General features: G+C 37.2%; 1 protein-coding gene and 1 pseudogene across 4 annotated transcripts in view; both read right to left on the reverse strand.

Annotated features, from left to right (window-relative positions):
* PRKD1 (protein kinase D1) overlaps positions 1-21,543 on the reverse strand; it is a 318,122-nt gene that overhangs the window by 258,453 nt on the left and 38,126 nt on the right. The window lies entirely within an intron of this gene.
* Positions 8,842-9,410, reverse strand: LOC141373155 (large ribosomal subunit protein uL6 pseudogene; annotated as a pseudogene).

Genomic DNA, 21,543 nt, shown 5'->3' on the forward strand with positions numbered 1-21,543 from the left:
TCACAAATCAGTCTCAGAACGATTAGTCTGGCAAATGTGTTTTAGACTAGAGAGAATCTATGTCGGGAGAATGTTAGTCATAGACCCTGAATATCTGGACCACTCAAAAACATTCTACAGTTGACTATGCCTTCCGAAATTTAGAGTCAAGCTTTATAGACTTTCCATATTCTAAAATAGCAGAGCAGAGCAGGGATCTTTTTTATATACAAAAAGGATTAAACCACTCTGTGTAAGCTGTTCCTGGAGTTTAATAAGAGTCTTTGTTTGTTTATCTTGTGTCTGGCCAAGTGTGTGTGTGTGTGTGTGTGTGTGTGTGTGTGTGTGTGTGTGTGTGTGTATAATATATGTGTTTAGAGATGCCGAAGACTGATGGTCAATCAAGAGAAACCCACACTGAAATTGTTAAGAGCTGGGAAGTGAGCCAGTTTGCAATCACTATAGGAACTGCTTGAGCTGAGTTCCTTGTTGCCACTCTGGTAATGAGCATTCCTCAAAGGATGCCACTTTGCATAGTTTAGTCCTCTCCGATGCAAAATATGTCACTTCTGAAATCAGGCTGAATTGTTTTAAAAAGGAGTGTCAATAAAATTAAGCTCAACCTATTCACTGATTACAAGAACAATAAAAATAAATGGTGGCCCTTATGCTGTAAAAAAGTCCACCAGAAATATATGGAAGGAAATACACTTTGAGAGATTTAGCTCTGAATCTGATCTTCACTGCATTTGTTTTTCATCTGCTTTTCACGGAATCATGTAAGAGGGTAAAGGGGGGTGAAAAATTCATCAATTCACAATAGGAATTTTTCCTCAAAAGTAATGAAGAAGAGAAAGTTATTTTCTTGGAGTAAAGTGGAAATTTTCAAAAATATACATTATTATAAAAAGCCAAATGGACAGATTACTTGGATAAATTCACATTCTCTTGCTTCAGAAATGTCTTCACAGAACAATGAAACTCTAGGCATAGTAATATCAATTTATTATTTCTAGTTCCTATGGAAACACGCATTCCACTTACAGAGTCCAACCAACATGGACAAAAGTGCAAAGCAAATACACTTAGAAAGAAATCATGTAATTTTTATCTCTAGGAAAATGAGCTCTGAGATATCAGAAACAATTGCCAAGAAGGGCCCACAGTCAATATGAAACCTTCTCTGAAGCTACTAGCCACTAGTGCCATTAGGAAAACAAAAACAAAAACATAATCCTACACTTTGTAGTCCCACAGGTGGAAATGCCATATGTAAATAAACATCACACATAGAAATATGAAGGATGAGAAAAGACTAGGCCAAGCTCAAAGAAAGAAAAAAAGAAAGACAGAAAGAAAGACTGATTTACATATGAATACTGCCTTGTTCAATAAATCTCAGTATTTAAAAATGAATCTCCTAAATAAGGTCATATAAATCAGAGTACATACAGTACTTGTTTACAAAGCTGTTAGTTATGCAGAACCTTGACCTCAAGAGAGATAATTAGGTAAAAGTATAAATATGTTTAAATCAATCAGTAAATATTTGTTGGGACTCTATGTTAAGCACTATGCTAAGGTCTGTAGAGGGAAAAATGAATTTTAATTCATTTGAGAAGAATTTATTGTGCATTTCTGTTGTGCCATGTACTAAGACAAACATCAGGGAACATAAAATAGTTAAGATACCACTCTAGCAAAACGGAAATTGTTTGCAATATAATTTATGGGCAACACATGCTACTGGAATAGCATTGTAAGATGAAAAATGAGTCACATGAATAGTACAGACATGTGTGCAAATAGTTTTCAGAAGAGAGAGATCATGGCGGCTGAGTTGGTAAGAGAGGTTTCCACAAATGACGTGAGAATTGACTTGGATTTGAATAATGGATGAAGGGAAATGGACAGTAATGCAACTGACAAAGGGGATAGAGCAGGAATTCACAAGGTTGGTCTGGGTACTGGAAAAAACCTGAGGAGGGGAGAGACAATGGTGGAAAGTTAGGCTAAGGCCAGAAACAGAAATGCCCCTTACTGGATAAGGCGTTTCTTTGGAGTGATGCAAATGCTCTGGAAGTAGAGACAGGTGGTGAAATGTACAACACTGTGACTGTTACAAGAATTTCACCTCAGTATGTTTTTTTAATGTCCATGATGATGATAAAAATTATTACTATTGTTAATTGCAAAATACTGGAAATACCTAAACATCCAACCATGCAGAGACTGGTTGTTGGAAATCCATACGATAACATTGGAAAGTCCACCTGATTAAAAAAAAAAAACTGAATATTTTCTAAATATAGTATCACAGGAGAGTATTTAATGACACAGGAATAGGTTCATAGTGTATTATGCAACAAAGCAAATCCCAAAACAGTTTACCACATCAAATCTATGATAAAAAGAGTGGAATGATATAGTCTGAGTGTTAGCATCATGAATGATTTCAATTTTCCTTTTCCTTTTTTTCATTACAAACATCTAAAAAGTTTTTTAAGATTAAAATTTTTATTTAAAATGTGTTTTCATATAAAATACAGAATTTCATCAGAAGACTCATTGCAGATCTAGAACTTAGCAAATGATTCAGGATCCTTCTCTAGATAGAGCCAGGCATAAAGTAAAAGACCTGCACACAACATGGGACTTTTAAGTAGCAACTTACAACATTTGCTGGAATTAAAATGAACTTCAGGTAATTAGCTCATTCCATAGAACCTGTAAATTTTCAACGATTTTCTTTCTTTTTTTTTAAATCTGATGATATTTATTCTCACCTCTGCCTGAGAGTGACAACATGAAGACTAGCCTATTTCTACACTGTTTTTCTGTTTTTATTTTTTTTAAGATTTATTTATTTATTTGAGAGAGAGCACACAAGCAGGGGGAGCAGCAGAGGGAGAGGGAGAAGCAGGCTCCACGCTGAGCAGGGAGCCTGATGGGGGGCTCCCTCCCAGGACCCTGAGATCACGACCTGAACCAAAGGCAGACACTTAACAGACTGAGCCACCCAGGTGTCCCTGTTTTTCTGTTTTTTAAAAGTATGTCGAATAACACTGACTTTCATGTATCCATGGTCGTCCTCCTTTTCTTTTTGCTTACAATACTTGTTTTTCTTTGAAGGTATTGCCACAGAAAGGGCTCTTCCTCTCAAAATATGAAATTCACCATCACTGCTCACTTCCTCCTTTTCCTCATTCTTAACGACTCCCCTTGAATGTGGTTATCTTACGTCACTAGAGTCATCAACTCCAGGTTATTTTCATTTCTTCTCCTTAGTATTACCAAGGTGGGGTAAAAATAAAGGCAATCAGATGAAACTCTTACCCTCAGTTCAGATTTCCTCCATATTTCATGAAATCCATCAAACAAATGCCCAGATTATATTTCACAGTAAGATGAGCAAAAGCACACCTCTTCAGCTGTAGGCCCCTTTCCTTGTGCATTCATGGATGCCAAAATCAGAACCTACAGTTCGGGAGCTGCACACAGTTGCATCTTGTTTTGAGGTTTTGTTTGCAAACTGTCAGTAAGATCAGAATAAATTGCATGATATGCAGTCCAATATGTATATTCTTGAGCACATCTCAATGTATCCACCAAAAAATATTCATAGCTGCAGGTGTACAAAAAAAAAGGCAGAATTATGGCTTGATTTGCCTTGATAAGCATGGCAATTTTCTGTACACTTTTCATAAAGTGCTAATCAATTTCAGCTCAAAATAGATTGAAACACCCAACAGATTGCTGCCATAGTCCACAAATGTTTGTCATTCGTAGGCTGTGGCAATAATGTGAATTCTGAGGAATAAAACTGCAACTGAACTATACCTTGTAAAAATCCCTTCCATTTGTCTTAATAACCCCTGAAGCAATGCTAAGAATTATTCTGAAATCACATAAATTTGAATTTTCCATTTCTTTCTTGTTACATCTAAGTATTGCTTGTCACATAGTAATATCTGTTAAGTATGGTTATAGATAGATTATATTTAGAACTCAGTGTAATGATGATATTTAAGAATCAGATATCACATCCATATTGTTTAATATTCTTCTAAAGTATAATTACAGACGTCACATTCAATTTGGAACTGAATCATCACAGACTTCTGCAATAAATTACTCTTTGTATCTTTACCTGTTAAATATAGAATAATTTTTTGATAATGTTTTGTCAATATTCTAGTCCTTCCATTAAGGTTATTTCACAAACACTTTGAGGTGTTAATATTCATATTAATGCACCTTTCCGAGTAGCAGTGCTCCTGCCATATGAATCATTCATCTGCCTGGGATGTTTTGCCAAACACAAGTGCCAAAACTTTGCTGAGCACTGTTATACTCCTACAAGGGAGCCTCTGCTCAAAACTGAGCGTATACTTTCCCTTTCGTTAAGTGTGAGAAGCAAATGGTAATGACATTTAGATCTGGGTATGATACGCTCTCCATGTAAAGTAGGAAATTAAATGAGAATAGATAACATTTCAAATTTTCACACCTTCCTCTTTAAAACTACAAAAGCGATAATATAATATGGGGGGGGTAAAAGCTACACAGTTTGGCCTTAGAAAAAAAGAGTACTTGAGAGTTGTGACTTAAAGCAACTTCTGTGATCACCATCTGCCAAAAAATGTATCACCAAAATTAGAGGCAGTAGAGTGTCACAGACCCAGTCTCTGTGGTCAGGACGCCTGAGTTTTTAAGTTGACTTGGCAATTAAATATGTGACCTTGAACAACTCACTGCATCTGTTTCCCCATCTATAAAAAGGGAATTATGAGTAACTCATGATAAGTGAGACAATGCATGCAAAGTTCTGAGGATTAAATGAGATAATACATACCAAGCTCTTAGCAAAGTAGGTTCCAGTCAATTCTTAGTAAACATTAGCTGTTCTTATCAGCATCATCACCATCACCACCATCATTTCAAAGAGAAGTTCTAGACCCACAGTCTGAGTATGATAGTTAAGTGTTCTTACTTGCTTTATATCAACTGTCTGCCAAAGTATTTGTTTCTAGGTCTGGGTCCTCCTGACTCACCCATATTAACCTATTTTCTAAAAGAGATGATAACATGTTTGGAAATACGGTCAGCTCTGCATGAAATGGTAAACCTCTTGGCCCAAATTACCATCTACTAATCTTGTTAAAATAAGGGTGAAAAGGGTATGTAAAAAAATGTGAAACACACTTAGAAAGTGTTCCTGACTCTCCTACACAAATGGAAAACTGTCATCTTTTCCTTATTCCAGATCTAGTATAACAGTAGCTGTATTCACTGATAAGCTGTTCCCATAATGTCACTCTTCTTACTCATTAGTGTCATCTCTCGAATTTAGCTAGACAGTCACCTGCACGGAGCCATGAGAGTTTCAAGAGCCACTGAGCAAAAAGTTTATGCATTCTGACCTTAAAAAAATTGAATCTGATTTTGTTTCCAGAGAGGAAATTCATTTATTTACCCAATGAAAAAACAAAAACACACCATTCAGGAAAAAATCACTAACGTACATAAAATGTAACCACAAAAATACATTTCAAATCTTCTTAATTAATTACTATGGTCAAAAGGACAACAGCTGACTCAAAAGCTGACTCAAAATCTCCACACCAAATATCTTCCTTTTCTTTCTTCCCCTTTAGAATAGTTGTTAGGCAGTTGCTATGGAGCAAATCGATGCACAAAAGCAGTTAAAGCAGAAACATACTCAAGTGAATTCAGGTTATTAAAAAATACATATGTATTTTAGACAGTATTTTCCTGAGATCACACAGAGTGCTTTGCCAATTTCCCCTTGACAATCTATTAGATTTTATGTACTTGTGCTTTTCTTCAAAATGCCAAAACATCAGCACAAACAACTTCATGTGATAAATTACCACCTCATTCCCTTTTCCAAAGACAATTTAAACACAAGTTATAGATGAAGGTTGCAAAGGTTGCTTTATAAGTAAATTTGATGTTGCTTATACTTCTTTTCTCCTACAATTAGAGGCACTTCCTCAAGGGCAAGCTTTTGGAACTTTAGCTGGATATAGTTACAATTAAACTTTATTGTATATTTTGCAGAGAGCAAAGCAAGATCACAATATGTACAAAAATGCTTTGTATGTAATAAATATTCAACATGCACTTGTGAATTAATTTGAGTAAATACCTTTCACATACAATGGATGTTTTAAATATTTGTTTTAAAAAAGTGCCTGAACATATCACACAAGATGGCTGTTAGCCATTTTTTTATCAGTAATTTACACAAGAGGTTCACCAAGCCCAGAAATGAGCAAGAAAAACCACTGTATAGAGAAAGAAAATGATTATGTTCAGTCAATAATTTCAAATTGTTATTCTTACCTTTATAAAATATGTTGTTTTTATTTTATAATTTATTTTATAACTTATAAGTTGTATTACTACAGTATCATTTATTAATATAGATCACATATAGAGGAATATGTGATCAACTTTATTTTCACCAATGGTGTGAATGTTCAAAAGAGTTTGAAGAACTACACAAAATGGAAAACTCTTCATTCACAGATCAAATTCACGCAGTTATTTTATGTTATTAAGATCTATTCTCTAACAATTTTATCAAATGTAGCTGCCGGGTGTATTAATACAGGTTTTCACTGCCTGGTAGTCCACATAGTAAAAGCCGCATGTGTCTTGAATAGCAGGTTGCTCTGTGATCTTACACATTTCAGCTTCAAGTTTTAGCTCCTATTTTGGTTTTAGTTTCAGTTTTAGTTTAGTTTGGTTTTGGTTTTGGTTTTATTTCAATGAAAGGAAAAATAAAGACCAGTGATGAATATGTGTATACTGTCTTTACAGCTGTATAGATTTTACCCCAAGAGATAGAATGCACTTACTTATCTTAGGCAAACTTCTGAATGTGCCTAAGCCTCAGTTTTTGCACCTATAAAATGGAGATGATGCCTCACGGACAGATAAAAATTGGCAGGCGGGGTAGAGGCGAGGGAGTCCACAAGAGCCCTGATGGGAAGAAGTATTATCATTATTAAAGTCCAAGAATCGTACATAAAACAGAAAGCAAGTGTTTGCAATAACGTGGAGAAAATGGAACCCTGATTCTTTGCTGGTGGGGGATGTAAAATGTCACAGTCTCTGTCACAAACTGTTCCTAAAACGGTTAACATAGAATCACCACATGACCCAGTAATTCCAGGCCTAGGTATATATCCAAAAGAAGGGGAAACAGGTACTCAAAGAGACACTTGTACACCCACGTTCTTAGCAGTATTATTCACAATAGCCCAGAGGCAGAAACAATCCAAGTGTCCACACAGGAATCTATAAACAATTTACGGTATATACATATAATGGAATCTTATTCAGCCATAAAAAGGAGTGAAGTTCTGATACATGCTACAACACACAGGAGCCTTTAAAACATTATGTTAAGTGAAACAAATCAGTCACAAAAGGACAAATACTGAATGATTCCACTTACATGAAATATCTGCAATAGACAAGTTCAGAGAGACAGAAAGAAGATTAGAAGTTACCAGGGGGTAGAGGGAGGAAGGATTAGGGGGTTATTGCCTGATGGGTATAGAGTTGCTATTGGGGTGCTGAAAAAATTGGGGAACTAGACAGTTAATTGCACAACACCATGAATATACTCAATGCCACTGAATTGTATACTTAAAATGAATAAAGTGGTAAATTTATGTTCCATATATTTTATCACAAAAAAATTTTTAATAAATAAAAATAAAATTATATTGGGGCACCTGGGTGGCTCAGTTGGTTAAGCAACTGCCTTCGGCTCAGGTCATGATCCTGGAGTCCCGGGATCGAGTCCCGCATCGGGCTCCCTGCTTGGCAGGGAGTCTGCTTCTCCCTCTGACCCTTCCCCCTCATGGGCTCTCTCTCTCTCTCTTTCTCTCTCTCTCAAATAAATAAAATCTTTAAAAAATAAATAAATAAAAATAAAATAAAATTATATTATTATATCCTCTCTAGTAGAATTCTTTCTACTCCACTCTCCTCCGCTTTACAGTAAAAATTCTTGAAATGGTTGTCTTGGCTCCTAGCCTCCACTTCTGATGTAACTCAGCAACCCACTTCAACCTGTCCTGGGCCCCACAGCACTCCTGAAATGCCTTCCACCAAACACACCACGCAGCGCCTTGCTGCCAAATCCTTCCCTGATAGATAGCCTGTTGACTACCACCTCATTCCAAAAACACCCTGCTCCCTTGGTTTCTTGAAAGGACACTCTAGGTTTTCCTCCTCCCTCTCTGACCTACCCCTGCTCAGCTTTGCTTTGTTTGCTGTTTTGGTTTTTTTGTTTGTTTTGTGTTTTGTTGGTTTGCCTAGGTTTGGTTGTGGGTCGTTCACCCTCTGTTCATTCTTCCATTTTTCCCCCCTCAGGTTCCTTGTTTTGGACCTCCTTTCATCCTATCCCACAGACCCTCACTAGGCTTATCCATCCCCTCCCAAGGTTTCAGTAAGGATGGTTGTGTTTTCCCAAACCCTCTCCTCCTTCCTTTTCTGTCCCTACCTTGGTGAACTGCTCCACCATTCTCTTACTTGTCCAAGCCATAATGCCATCCTTTTCCTTCCCCCACAAACTCACTTACACACACACACACACATACACACACACACACACACACTCACACTCAATATTTTTAAATCTTAGGTCTAGCTTTTTAAAAAAAAATCCAAATCAACACAACTTTAATTGCATCTTTAAAACACAAATAAATACTCTGGTTTCTCTTCAGATCAAATAAATTTTTCACCTTTTACTATCACAAATAAGTCTGAAAAATCATCCCAACATCTTGCTGTTTCTATAGCTGGGCAACTTAGATCTTATTCATCAACCCGAATTGTTTCTTTTTTAGAAACATATATACCATCCAAAAATTTTCTGATATCCTTGTTTTTAACTGCTATGGCTTGCTGAATCAAAGCAGCTGAGTTTGATACAAGGTCAATGCCATTTCCTTCAAGAATTAACTCAGCTTTCTTGAGATACCAAACAAGCAACACCTAGTCTCATCTGAACACTGTGGATATATTTTTCACCCAAGAAATTTCTGATTTCAACAAGAGAACCATTCTCCTGAATAACCATGTTGGTGGGGAAGTGAGTATGCATAGACCTCATTTTGTAGGGGAAGCCCAGTGTAAAGCCCTTGATCATGTTCTGTACGTGACTACAGACTGAGAACAGTAGCCAGTTCTTCCCTACTTTCCCAACATTTGTCAACCCAGAGCTGCTTCTTTTTCTTTCCAAAGGGACTGAGTTCTACACTGATGTGATCGAAGTCCCTTGGTAGAGTTCCTCTGGGGTCCTTCATAGTAACAGTATGTCCCTTCAGAGTGATGCCAACATTTTCTGGAATGTCAACTGTCTGATTGCTGAGAATGGCCTTCATTCTCACAATAGATGTGGCAAAGAGCAAGTCTAGCTTTTTAATAGCTCTGGAAGTCACTCACTCCTTTCTATTCCTACAACCAATGTCAGTTATTGTCCCCCACGATACTGCTAGCTTATTAAGTGATGGCCCTGCCTCTCATTCCATTTCAATCTCTTCTCTTCGGTGAATCTGCAATCAAATTTCTGAAGTACCAATCTCTCTCTACTACTCTCCTCTATAAAAATCTTGCATGGTTCTTCACTGCCAGAATCATGCTGCAAGGCGGCATGTAACTTCATAATGTAGCCTCACCTTACGTGTGGCATCTCTCCCCTCCCCCACCCCAAACTCAGTGTTCCAAGCACAGTAAACTCTTCCCTCCTCCACCCCAAACTCAGTGTTCCAAGCACAGTAAACTAGTCTCAGTTGCTAAGCCATGTTTGCTGAGCCCCACAGGCACACCACCAAACCTGGACTTAGGACAGTGAAAAAGAACCCATGCACTCCAGGACAGCAGACATAAAAGACTCTCCCGGCAAAACGACCGGAAGCTCTCTCGACCGATCTGCCTCTGCATTTAGTTTCCTCCATTTTCTCCTCCAACCATTTCACCCAATGAACTTAGATTTTTCACTGAACAAAGCTACTGGTTCTTCCACAAGGTGTTTCCTGAAGCCCCAAAACAGAAACCCTGAACTCCCAAAACCCTACATTTTTTCCATCATACTCTTAATTAACCCCTTTCATAATCTTTATGGAACTTTACTGTAATTTTCTGTTTGCTACTCTCTTCCCAATCCATTCCAATTGACTTTAGATTCCTTGAGGACAAGACTTAACTTATTCATCATTATATGTCTGAACCCAGCTCAGTCTCTAACACAATAGTAAGCCGTCAATAAATCTGTGAATAAATCAATGTCTCTGGATTATTTATTAATAACCATTAAAAAGCAAAGCTCTGTTAAATACATATTTGAACATGGTGATTTTAATACTTAGCTTTTTTTTTAAGATTTTATTCATTTATTTGACAGAGAGAGACAGTGAGAGAGGGAACACAAGCAGGGGGAGTGGGAGAGGGAGAAGCAGACTTCCCGCTGAGCAGGGAGCCCCATGCAGGGCTCGATCCCAGGACCCTGGGATCATGACCTGAGCCAAAGGCAGACGCCTAACAAACTGAGCCATCCAGGCGCCCCGTAGTTAGCTTTTAATTATTCTACAAATAATAATTTACAATGCCCAGTGTTTTCTACCAAAAATAAATAAAATAGACAATTTAGGGACAAGTGACTTGCCACTGAGCCTTAACTAGGTTTTCTTATATATCTATATTTGATCAGTAATCATGTATTATATCATAACCCTGTTAAAGGTCCAAGACCAATCCTAGGTTATCTTTTCTGTAGAAACAATTATGGTAAAAAATAAATAAGCTCCAATCTAAAAATTATACTTTCTCTCCAGTTTCTCTCTCTTTTTATGGTGGCAAAATACACGTAATATAAAATTTACTACCTTAACCATTTTTAGCTGTATAGTTTAGAAGGGGTAAGTCTATTCATTGTTATGCAACCAACTTCCAGAACTTTTTTATCTCACAAAACTGAAATTGAAAGTCTATACCCATTAAACAACTCCCCCTTTTCCCCCTCCCCAGATCCTGGCACCCACCATTCTACCTTCTGTTTCTATGAATTTGACAACTCTAGATAACTTACATGAGTGGAATTATACACATTTGTCTTTTGGTGACTAGCTTAATCTTATCATGTCCTCAAGGTTCATCCACGGTATACCATATGTCAGGATTCCCCACCTTTTTAGGGTGGAATAATATTTCGTTGTATGTATATACCATATCTGGTTTGTCCATCTATCCCTGGATAGGACACCTGGGTTGACACCACCTCTTAGCCATTGTGAATCATGCTATTCTGAACATGGTCAACCATTTCTTTTAATAACAGAAAATAAATACAGGATATCACTAGCATTAAAAATAAAGAAGTAAAAGTTTACAGAAAAAAGCATTTTTCTATATGTATATTTATTGCTTTTTTCTATAGATATTATTTTTAGATGAAATTTTCTTTGTGACTCACACTTTCACTAACAGACATATGTTTAACACAATCCAAACATCATGTCTGTTCTAAAAATGAATATTCATTCACTTTAATGACAAAGTAGTTCTTTTTAGCTACATTTAGATGGAACTTACTTTGGGAAAAAACTTGCCTTCTGATTTCTGGGTATATTTGATTGACATATAAAAATACTTTATTTCATGCATGAATATCTAAATGACTACTAGCCCTTTGGGGCTACATCTGAGATTTGCCACCTAAATTTGCACAGTCCAGAGACCCCAAGACAGGGAACAAACATAAGCAAAAATGAACAAATTGAGAACACAATTCACAATTATGAAACTTCTGCAATCTGTCTTTACTCACTGCTCTCAGATGCATCATTGTCAGTATCTGACCCCGTTAGGTGGCTGATAAGAGGATTTTGAAGGCCAGCAGATTTTATTTTTAACCTCTCCATATGGGTGACCTTCTAGTTTCAATGTGAGCATCATCTGCAGAGATGATCATCAAATGGCAACTCCTACCCTAAAATGTTTTGGGTAATTTTGTCAACTCAAAAATGATGCTCAGTTAAAGAACAATATGTACAGTGCAATCTTCCTTTTACTTAAAAGTTTGTACTTAAGTACATTTTAAAAGGTCTACAGGAGCACAGACAAAAATGTCACAAGTAATTTACTGACACTAGGACTAAAAGATTTTTTCAAAATGTATGCAATGTTCTGCTTGTACAATGAATAAAAGTTTAAAAGTGACTTTTGCTATCAGGATTTTCAGTGAGCTAACTTCTTTTTTAATGTGAAACATATATGACAAATATTTCAAATGTAAAACTGGACTGAAACACTGAAAGGTAATAAGATTTTATAAAAAAATACATATATACACCAATGTATTAATATTTCAAGTCTAATGTTAGCAATACCAACGATAATAGAACACATTATGTTATTACATATTTCAAAATTAAGAGACACAAATTATTTTGTCTGTGATTTATAGTCCAAAATGTTGTATTCTCACGAACCTTAAAGACATCGAAGATGATTCTCCATATATGAAACTCTGCATATAAGAATAATATAATATTATTCACCCATCTATTTGCTCAACAAATATTTAATAGATGCTATAATGTTCCAGAGACAGATTCAGAGCTATATCTGACAAAACAAAAAAGAGAGCAGTCTCAACATATCAAGGACCTCAGTCAGGTGACAAAGACAGATGCTAGCTTATTATTATTACTAGACCAGGTGAGCAGTTCACTCAAGAGTAGAAGAGAAAGAGGCTGGGGGTTCAGTAGGGCAAAGGCACAAAGACTGATGAAAATTGCTTAAAATATTTTCCTTTGTAGGCTCTATTCCTCAGTCCTGAGAAAATAAAACACAGTTGTATTTATCTCTGAGATGAACTTTCAGGGAACACTATCGTACAAAAAGACAAAACAGTGTAACTCTTTCAACATTCATGATCTCCTACTCATCCAGAGGACCCCTTATTTTTTGGACTAAGCTGCCTCTTCTTTCATATTCCTTTATAAATTCCCATTTACTCAGGATTTAAGAACACCACCACATACCAATATGGGACAAAAGGGGTGACTTCAGATATTTATCACAGGCAGTTTGGAGAAATAATTATGACTAAAAAATGCCCCATTTCCTGACAAAAGTTGAAGAACAGCAGTTAGCAGAGTTAAGGGGGAATTCCCCATTCCCTAAGGAGTGTAATTTAAATCAAAATATACTTTTTTTGGATACATTGGTTAGAACGAGTTTACAGAATACCTAAGCTATGAGAAAATACTCCGATGTCCACACAAAGCCTCTTGAGGAAAAAGCACGGTGTGGCTGGCAGGGACCTGAATAAGGAATGACGGAAAGGGGAGGAAGGCACCTGCTCCCCACTCTGACACATTCTTGAACAACAAGGCTCACGGAAAGGTCCAGCCGCTGGCGTACACTGTTATTCATTAATATTCTAGAAATCAGTGGAATTTTAGGGTGTACCTGGTATGTTCAACGTGCTTCTGTGCCCTGGCATTCTTGTAATGCTTAGCAGTAGCTGCCAAAATTAAAAGGGTATGAAACTAGTACAGAAAGGATTCCTAATATGTCTAAATGTAGATACATCCAGATCCAGGTAAAACATTAAAGATTTTAAATAAAAGTCGATTGTCACCACTTCTTAGTTTCTCTTGTTCTCTTCCTCCCAACCAAAAGGAACAAAATCATAGTTCCAGTAAATTGATGGCAATGTCTTTATGATATAAGACTCTCGGGGAAGAACCTGTCAGTGTGTTCAAATGAACAAGTTTATTTTCAAAAATCATATTTGGGAGAGAGTTCCTGGAAGCATGCTAAACCATGCAATGACAAAACTTAACTCTGTGCCTAGCACCATCTGCTGACACCCTTCCAGCCAATTCTCTTAATATAATAAACCATACAAGCCAAGAAATATAATGCAGTCAGCAGAATGTAACCACACCCACTGTACATGTATATTCAATGAGATAGTCTTTAACAGATTCCATAGCTATTTTGCAACAGAACAAAAGATGGACTGAGCAACTACATTTGTTAGTTTTCCTCTGTCAGCTACTAAATGTATTAATCATCCAGATTTGTATGTGATGGTAAAGAAAAAACATGAATTGTAGTTGTCTTCCCTCCTCTGATGGTAGGTGCTGTCATTTTAACTGGAATGATTGACATTCAACATCGAGCAGTTTTCTGGAAAGGAACTTGTGCACCTCTCAATGGCACATCTGGTAGCTGCAGATGGTGAGGATTAGCATAATTTTCCCAGCAACGATGCGCCAAAAGCATAACGCAAATTAAGACTTATGCCTGATGTCAATTGTTTGTTTCTTGCCAATGTTAATATAAAATCTTCTAGAGATGGTTTTAATGTGTTCTCTCAGCTCAAGCTCCAGGAAAAAACCCAGAAAGCAATCCCAACTGCCCTGCAGGTGGACTTGAATACTTTTAACACAGCCTAATGCCACTATCACTCTCCCTTCCTCTTGTACGAAGATGGTTAGGTCTCCTGCTAGGGATGCAACCAGTACACAATGTGGTGTCAACAAAATGCATGCCCTCTATGATGCATGAAGATTTGATCTGTATCATATCTGCATGTGTAGTATATTTACTATGTCCATATCACTGATGCAGTAGAAGCAAGATTTCAAAGAAGCATGAAATAAGGTATCTGTTCTGTGAAGACAAGAAGGAGAAAATTGAGCACCTAATCTATACAAGGAACAGCTCTAGGCTCCCTGAGCGATATGACAGTATATGAGGTACACTGCTTTTTCTCAAAGACTACAAAATGAAGAAGAAAAGCTTAGGTTATAAATATACAATGTAATATGTTGTAAGTGATATGAGCCCCAGTGAATAAGACTTGAGGCAATGTATAAACGCCCAGATGAGTGGACACACATAATCATGCTGGAAGACCTACAGAAAGATAAATCAACTTTTACATGAATTAGGCTAGAAGGCATCCCTTGAAGGGATACTTGAGACCTGGAACATAGGGCATATTTCAGTTAACCTATTAGTAAGCAAATATATTCAAGAGAAGAAAGAAAAAATCAGACCTAAATGGTACAATTCAAGGTTAACAGGACAATAAGTCACAGTGGTATATGAGGGAATCTGTTAACATCCATACTGACCCGCAGGGTTAACATAAGTGAGTAATGGGAATAAAAGTCCACATAGCAATGAAATGGAAAAAAAAAGTGGAGGAATGATATAAAGAACAAGTACACCACACAAACCAGAGATTCAGTTCCCAGGTAAGGCGTAAGATGTTATTACTACAACCCTAAGTTATTTACCGTATTTACTGATACATACTCAACCTTGTTTCTAAAGTGGTTAAAAAAAAGTTCACCAAAAAAGCATACAATGTACAAGATGAAATAAGGTAAAAATAATGTGCTGGGTAAAGTGGAACAGAACTAACCCTTTATTATTCAAGTAGTGATATTGACCTAAAGCTCTGAAGCAGGTATCTTCTATCCCCTGAACTGCTGTGTTCCTAACGTGTGCAAACACCCCACAACCCTAACATGCTTGGGTTCTCCTCAGAGTAACACTACTAAAGTTGGCGTCATTAGACCTCTAGTCCTTGAGACTATTTTCTTAAACTCATCTTAATTTTAATGCAATTTAAAAGTATAAACACTGGGGCGCCTGCGTGGCTCAGTCATTAAGCGTCTGCCTTCAGCTCAGGTCATGATCCCAGGGTGCTGGGATCCAGCCCCACATCGGGCTCCCTGCTCCGCGGGAAGCCTGCTTCTCCCTCTTCCACTCCCCCTGCTTGTGTTCACTCTCTCGCTGTGTCTCTCTCTGTCAAATAAATAAATAAAATCTTTTAAAAAAAGTATAAATACTGCTAGCCTAATATGATTGAAATTATTATTTTAAAGGCAATTATGTTTTGGATATAAATTAGAAAGACTATTCCCGAACCAAAATTTTGATTAAGATTTGTAGTAAGATTTCTACCAGTGCTTCTTTAATATTAATAGATGTTTATACTATTATCTACTAGTATTAGGGATAAAAAAATTCCATTTACATGAAAAAAACCTATATGAAACAACTAATAGCATTATCGAATAATGAAGGACTAGGAGTATGCTTCTAGAAATACTGTTGCTCACATTTTAAACTTTTTTCTGAAGTGCTAACCAATGCCATGGACATTTGAAAAAGGAATAAAAGTTATGTATTGAAAATGAAGTAAATTATCATCATTTTCAATACAACTGCACAGCTAAATAGAGAAAGAAGCACCTGAAAAACTAAGCGGTTATTTTCTTCTTTGCAAAAAAAGAGAGAGAGAGAGAGAGATAAAAGAATACAATTCTTTCTATATTCCTTTTAATTATTAATTAAGTGATCATAAGAAAAGGACTTCACCCCAATTTTCTCATCTGCAAATACAAGCAAATATCTAATACATATTGTTATTTTCTTCAAGGTAAAAAAAAGAAAGTTTTGGGGAAAATCAGACAAGAAGTCAATGTTTCCAAGTGTCTTCAGTTATGAATATATCCAAGTAAATCAAAGAAGGATTTTCAAAATGGGAAAAGGTATTATTTAAAAGCTATAGGCTGGGCGCCTGGGTGGCTCAGTTGGTTAAGCGACTGCCTTCGGCTCAGGTCATGATCCTGGAGTCCCGGGATCGAGTCCCACATCGGGCTCCCTGCTCGGCGGGGAGTCTGCTTCTCCCTCTGACCCTCTTCCCTCTCGTGCTCTCTATCTCTCATTCTCTCTCTCTCAAATAAATAAATAAAATCTTAAAAAAAATAAAATAAAATAAAAGCTATAGGCTGGGGCGTCTGGGTGGCTCAGTCAGTTAAGTGTCTGCCTTGGGTTCAGGTCATGATCCAGGTCAGGCTCCCTGCTCAGTATGGAGTCTGTTTCTCCCTCTACTCTTCACCCCACTCGTGCTCTCTCTCTCTCGCAAATAAATCTTTTTTAAAAAATAAAAAATAAGGGGCGCCTGGGTGGCTCAGATGGTTAAGCGTCTGCCTTCGGCTCAGGTCATGATCCCGGGGTCCTGGGATCGAGTCCCACATCAGGCTCCTTGCTCAGCGGGGAGTCTGCTTCTCCCTCTCCCTCTGCCTCTCCCCATGCTTGTTCTCTGTCTCTCTCGCAAATGAATAAATAAAATCTTAAAAAAAATAAAAATAAAATAAAATAAAAAATAAAAGCTATAGGCTGCTAAAGACAATTCCATCTTTAATATGCTTTCTGAGCATTTAGAAAATAATGCAGTCGGGGATGCTGTAATGAGTTCTTATCTAGCCTAGTCTAAGTCTCTCGGAGGTCCTTTCCTTCCTCTAACAAGAATTTACAGAGCGTGTGTGTGTGCGTGTGTGTGTGTGTACAAGCATAATTCTAGGCTCTAAGGCTACAGAAGGAAGCAGAAAAATGTTCTTGTGGAACATGGAGTCCAACAGCGGAGACAGCAGTTAGAGAATCACACAAATAAATGTGAAATTACACTGTGGTAAGACGATAATGAGATAAGTGCTACTAAAGAAAAAAAAGAAGTATAGAGACAAAGTCAAAGGTCTATGCTATGCTACCCTAGCATAAAATAACTAAGATCATTTCACTATAAAAACTGTCCACATTGGAATGGAAATAACATAACAGTCATACCCCCCAAATTATGAGAAGCATCAAAGTATACCCTAGGCTGCAAACTGAGAATATTGGCAATAACAGCTGGCAGTACTTCAGGCATTTAGGGAATTCCTATCTGAAGAAGCTCATAGATAGACTTCAATCCTGTGCATTCTCCTTGACTCCAAAAGAGAAACTTTTGGACAAATGTTAGCCCTGAAGAACACAGGAAATCACTTAAGCAAAAAATCTTTCCTTGGTAATTCTCTAACAAGGTTCTCAAACGATTTGTATCATTTTCTGTATGCATATGAACTTCTCAAATCCCTGGACGATTGTATTATTGATACTACCACAGTATTCTTTTAATAGTTTTGCCAATATCTTATCAAATGTAGTTCTCTCCAGACACCATTACTGTTCTCCTAAGACAAAGCAAAGAACTGCTAGTTTCTGACATGCTCAGATATTTCAAATGTTTTATTTTTTCTCACTGTTAAGAATTTGTATTAGTTCTCCCAATCTGTTACAAGTAAAAGACTAAATCTCTCAATGGCATCTTTCAAAAGCGAAAACCCCATCAAATAAAGAATCTTTTTAAAATCAATTTTTGCTCATACCTCACTAATTGAGCAAGAGAGCTAAGCCCCCTAATTCTTAATTCTTCATCTACAAAGCAAATATGCTGGAAGGAATAACAAATGTGACCTGGTACCTGACATAATAAATGGTATCCTAAAATAAATGTGTGTGTGTGTGTGTGTGTGTGTAGTAGGCGTAGATGATTGATAGATGAATAGAAGATGAACAGGTAGGGTGCCTGGGTGGCTCAGTTGGTTAAGCGACTGCCTTCGGCTCAGGTCATGATCCTGGAGTCCCGGGATCGAGTCCCACATCGGGCTCCCTGCTTGGCGGGGAGTCTGCTTCTCCCTCTGACCCTCTTCCCTCTCGTGCTTTCTATCTCTCATTCTCTCTCTCTCTGAAATAAATAAATAAAATTAAAAAAAAATTAAAAAAAAAAGAAGATGAACAGGTACATAGATGGGCAGACAGATGACAGAAACAGAGATGATACACAGATGAGTAAGTAGCTACATGGACAGATAGATGACAGAGAGACAGACAGAAAGATAATAGATGGATGGACAGACAGATAGGTGCGAAAACTAACAACATAACAAATGAAGGTGAGTTAGGAAATAACCTTAGAAAATTCAAATACTCTTTTTTTTAAAGATTTCATTTTATTTATTTGTCAGAGAGAGAGAGCGCGCAAGCACCAGTGGGGGGGGGGGGCAGAGGGAGAAGCAGGCTCCCTGCTGAGCAAGGAGCCCAATTCAAGACTCCATCCCAGGACCCTGGGATCATGACCTGAGCTGAAGGCAGACACTTAACCGACTGTGCCACCCAGGTGCCGCAAATTCAGATACTCTTAAAGGACTATCACAGGACTGAAATCAGCCCCTTGACCTGCCCCCCCTTTTTTCAATAAAATGGCTAAAGATAAAATATTCCAAGTATCTTCCAAGGGAATGAAATCTTCTAATGCAATAACTCTTCCAAGAGAAGACATGGCCTAACTAGCAGTACACAGACAGATGAGAATGCAAACACTGAAACCAATTATACAAAAAAAAAGCCTAATTTCTGTCCGACACTACATACTCTGATAAACAAAGATACGTAATTTTCTATGAAACTGATCCACTGTTGTGAAATTAGATGCTTCATATGACTGAAAATTGTATCTACCACCATGGTCACAGTTTCCTGTGGTTAAGTTTTATCTGCCTTTCACATAAAATATACCTGGTATTAAACAGCAAGGAAGAATCCCTACCAAAAAACATTAACCAAATATTTAACAAATGCCTGCTTATATCCAGGCACTGTTCTAGACACTCAGAACTTATTAAGGAAGAAATTCACCAACATACAACATCTCTTATCACAGGGCACAAATATGGTGAATGGATGCTAGCAGGATGCCCAAAACACAGCTATGTAATAAGCTACAAAGATAAAATGAATAAGCAGAAAAAATCCTTTAAAGGAGCATAAATATCATTGCTGTGGCAGAGGTATAGGCTGCTCAGAGACTCAAGCAATAATCAGAAATAGAGGGGAATTTAATCATATAAAGCAGAGCCACCTTGGATGGCAAAACCCTCTGTCCAATTGCATGGTGCACCCAAAAGCCACAAGTGAAATATTTAGTTAGATACCAGTTTTCCTTTTCCTCTGTTTCTGTTTCTCCCATGCACACACAGACACATGGGCTATTATACTATTCTTTTTTCTTTTTTTTTTTTTATTTTATTTGATTATGTTAGTCACCATACATTACATCATTAGTTTTGTTTTGTTTTGTTTATTTTATTATGTTATGTTAGTCACCACACATTACATCATTAGTTTTCGATGTCATGTTCCATGACTCATTGCTTGCACATAACACCCAGTGCTCCATTCATTACGTGCCTTCCTTAAGACTATTATACTATTACAGTCCATCACTGACAGTCCTGATGCCTCTCCCTTCTCCACCATCATATACACAAAGAGGCTGATCCTCTTCAAGGTCTATTCCAGGGCACACCTCTTCTGCAAGCATCCCTCTAATTGAATAGGATCTTAACCCTCTTTTATTTCTCCGAGGCACAGTCTCTCTACTTTTACCACCGAATAGTAAATTTTTGGTATTTTTTAATCCCTTTTTGAGATTAAAAAAAAATACCTCTATTTTAGCTCTTACAGAAAATATACATTTTCTGAAAGATATCTAGAGAGATATTCATGGAATTAAATTCAGAAAGAGTTTACATGTAGCTAGCTACTTATAAATACATACATATTTAGTTTTTATAAAATATTTTAGAAGATTTATTTTAGAAAGGGAGGGAGGGAGGGAGTGCATGTGCACATGAGCAGTGGGAGAGCTAAAGGGAGAAAGAGGAAGAGAGAATCCCAAGCAGACTCCCCACAGAGTGTGGAACCCGATGTGGAGCTCGATCCCACAACCCTGAGATCATGACCTGAGCCGAAATCAAGAGTCAGACATCCAAACAACTGAGCCATCCAGGCACCCCTATTTTTTATAAAAACTTCTAAAGGACCTTCTATTGACCTCTCAAAATTTTTGTCAAAATTTGTCAGCATTGATGCTGACAAATAAGTCACTTAATTCATTGCCTTGATATTAACAGTAAGTAACTTCACTTCGGCATAAATTAAGAATTATTTAGTCTCACCAAACTTCATGTCCTCTTCATATACGGTGGATGTTTTATCCCACACTTCTTACAGGTCACACATTCTCCAGGTATTTTTTCTACACACAGCTCTTTGGCACCTTTCTTTCATTTCAACACAACCATTCTTTCTTTCATTTAAAAACACACCAATGTATTAAGTTTAATACCTTGATAAGTACACAGTAGATACCAGATAAATAATTATTAATTGAGTTTTCTCTTTTCATTTAAGGATTCAAATTTTCCAAACACCTTAGCCAAACTTTTGAGGAAGTTTCCCTTTGTATCAAGAACAATCTTCTGTGCCTTGTGCTACTAAACGTGGAATCATTTCTAGCCATCCATAACAACAAAAAGGAAGGAAGGAAGGAAGGAAGGAAGGAAGGAAGGAAGGAAGGAAGGAAGGAAGGAAGGGGGAAAGAATGAAAGAAGGAAGGAAGGAAGGAAGGAAGGAAGGAATAAAAGAGAAAAAAGAAAGAGTATTACGCATTTTCTCTTTCAAGAGTTTGTTTTGCAGTTTCCATGCTGACAGACTTCACAATAAAAGTCTTACACAAATTACCCTCCTTTGCAGTGCCAAGAATGACTTAATGCTCAAAGGTCTATTGCATAGATGCCCTGACCTCCTATCATATTATTA

Source organism: Callorhinus ursinus, unplaced genomic scaffold (genome assembly GCF_003265705.2).
Source record: "Callorhinus ursinus isolate GAN/ISIS: 27379988/994484 unplaced genomic scaffold, GSC_fseal_2.0 scaffold8, whole genome shotgun sequence".
In the NCBI taxonomy this organism is placed as follows: Eukaryota; Metazoa; Chordata; class Mammalia; order Carnivora; family Otariidae; genus Callorhinus; species Callorhinus ursinus.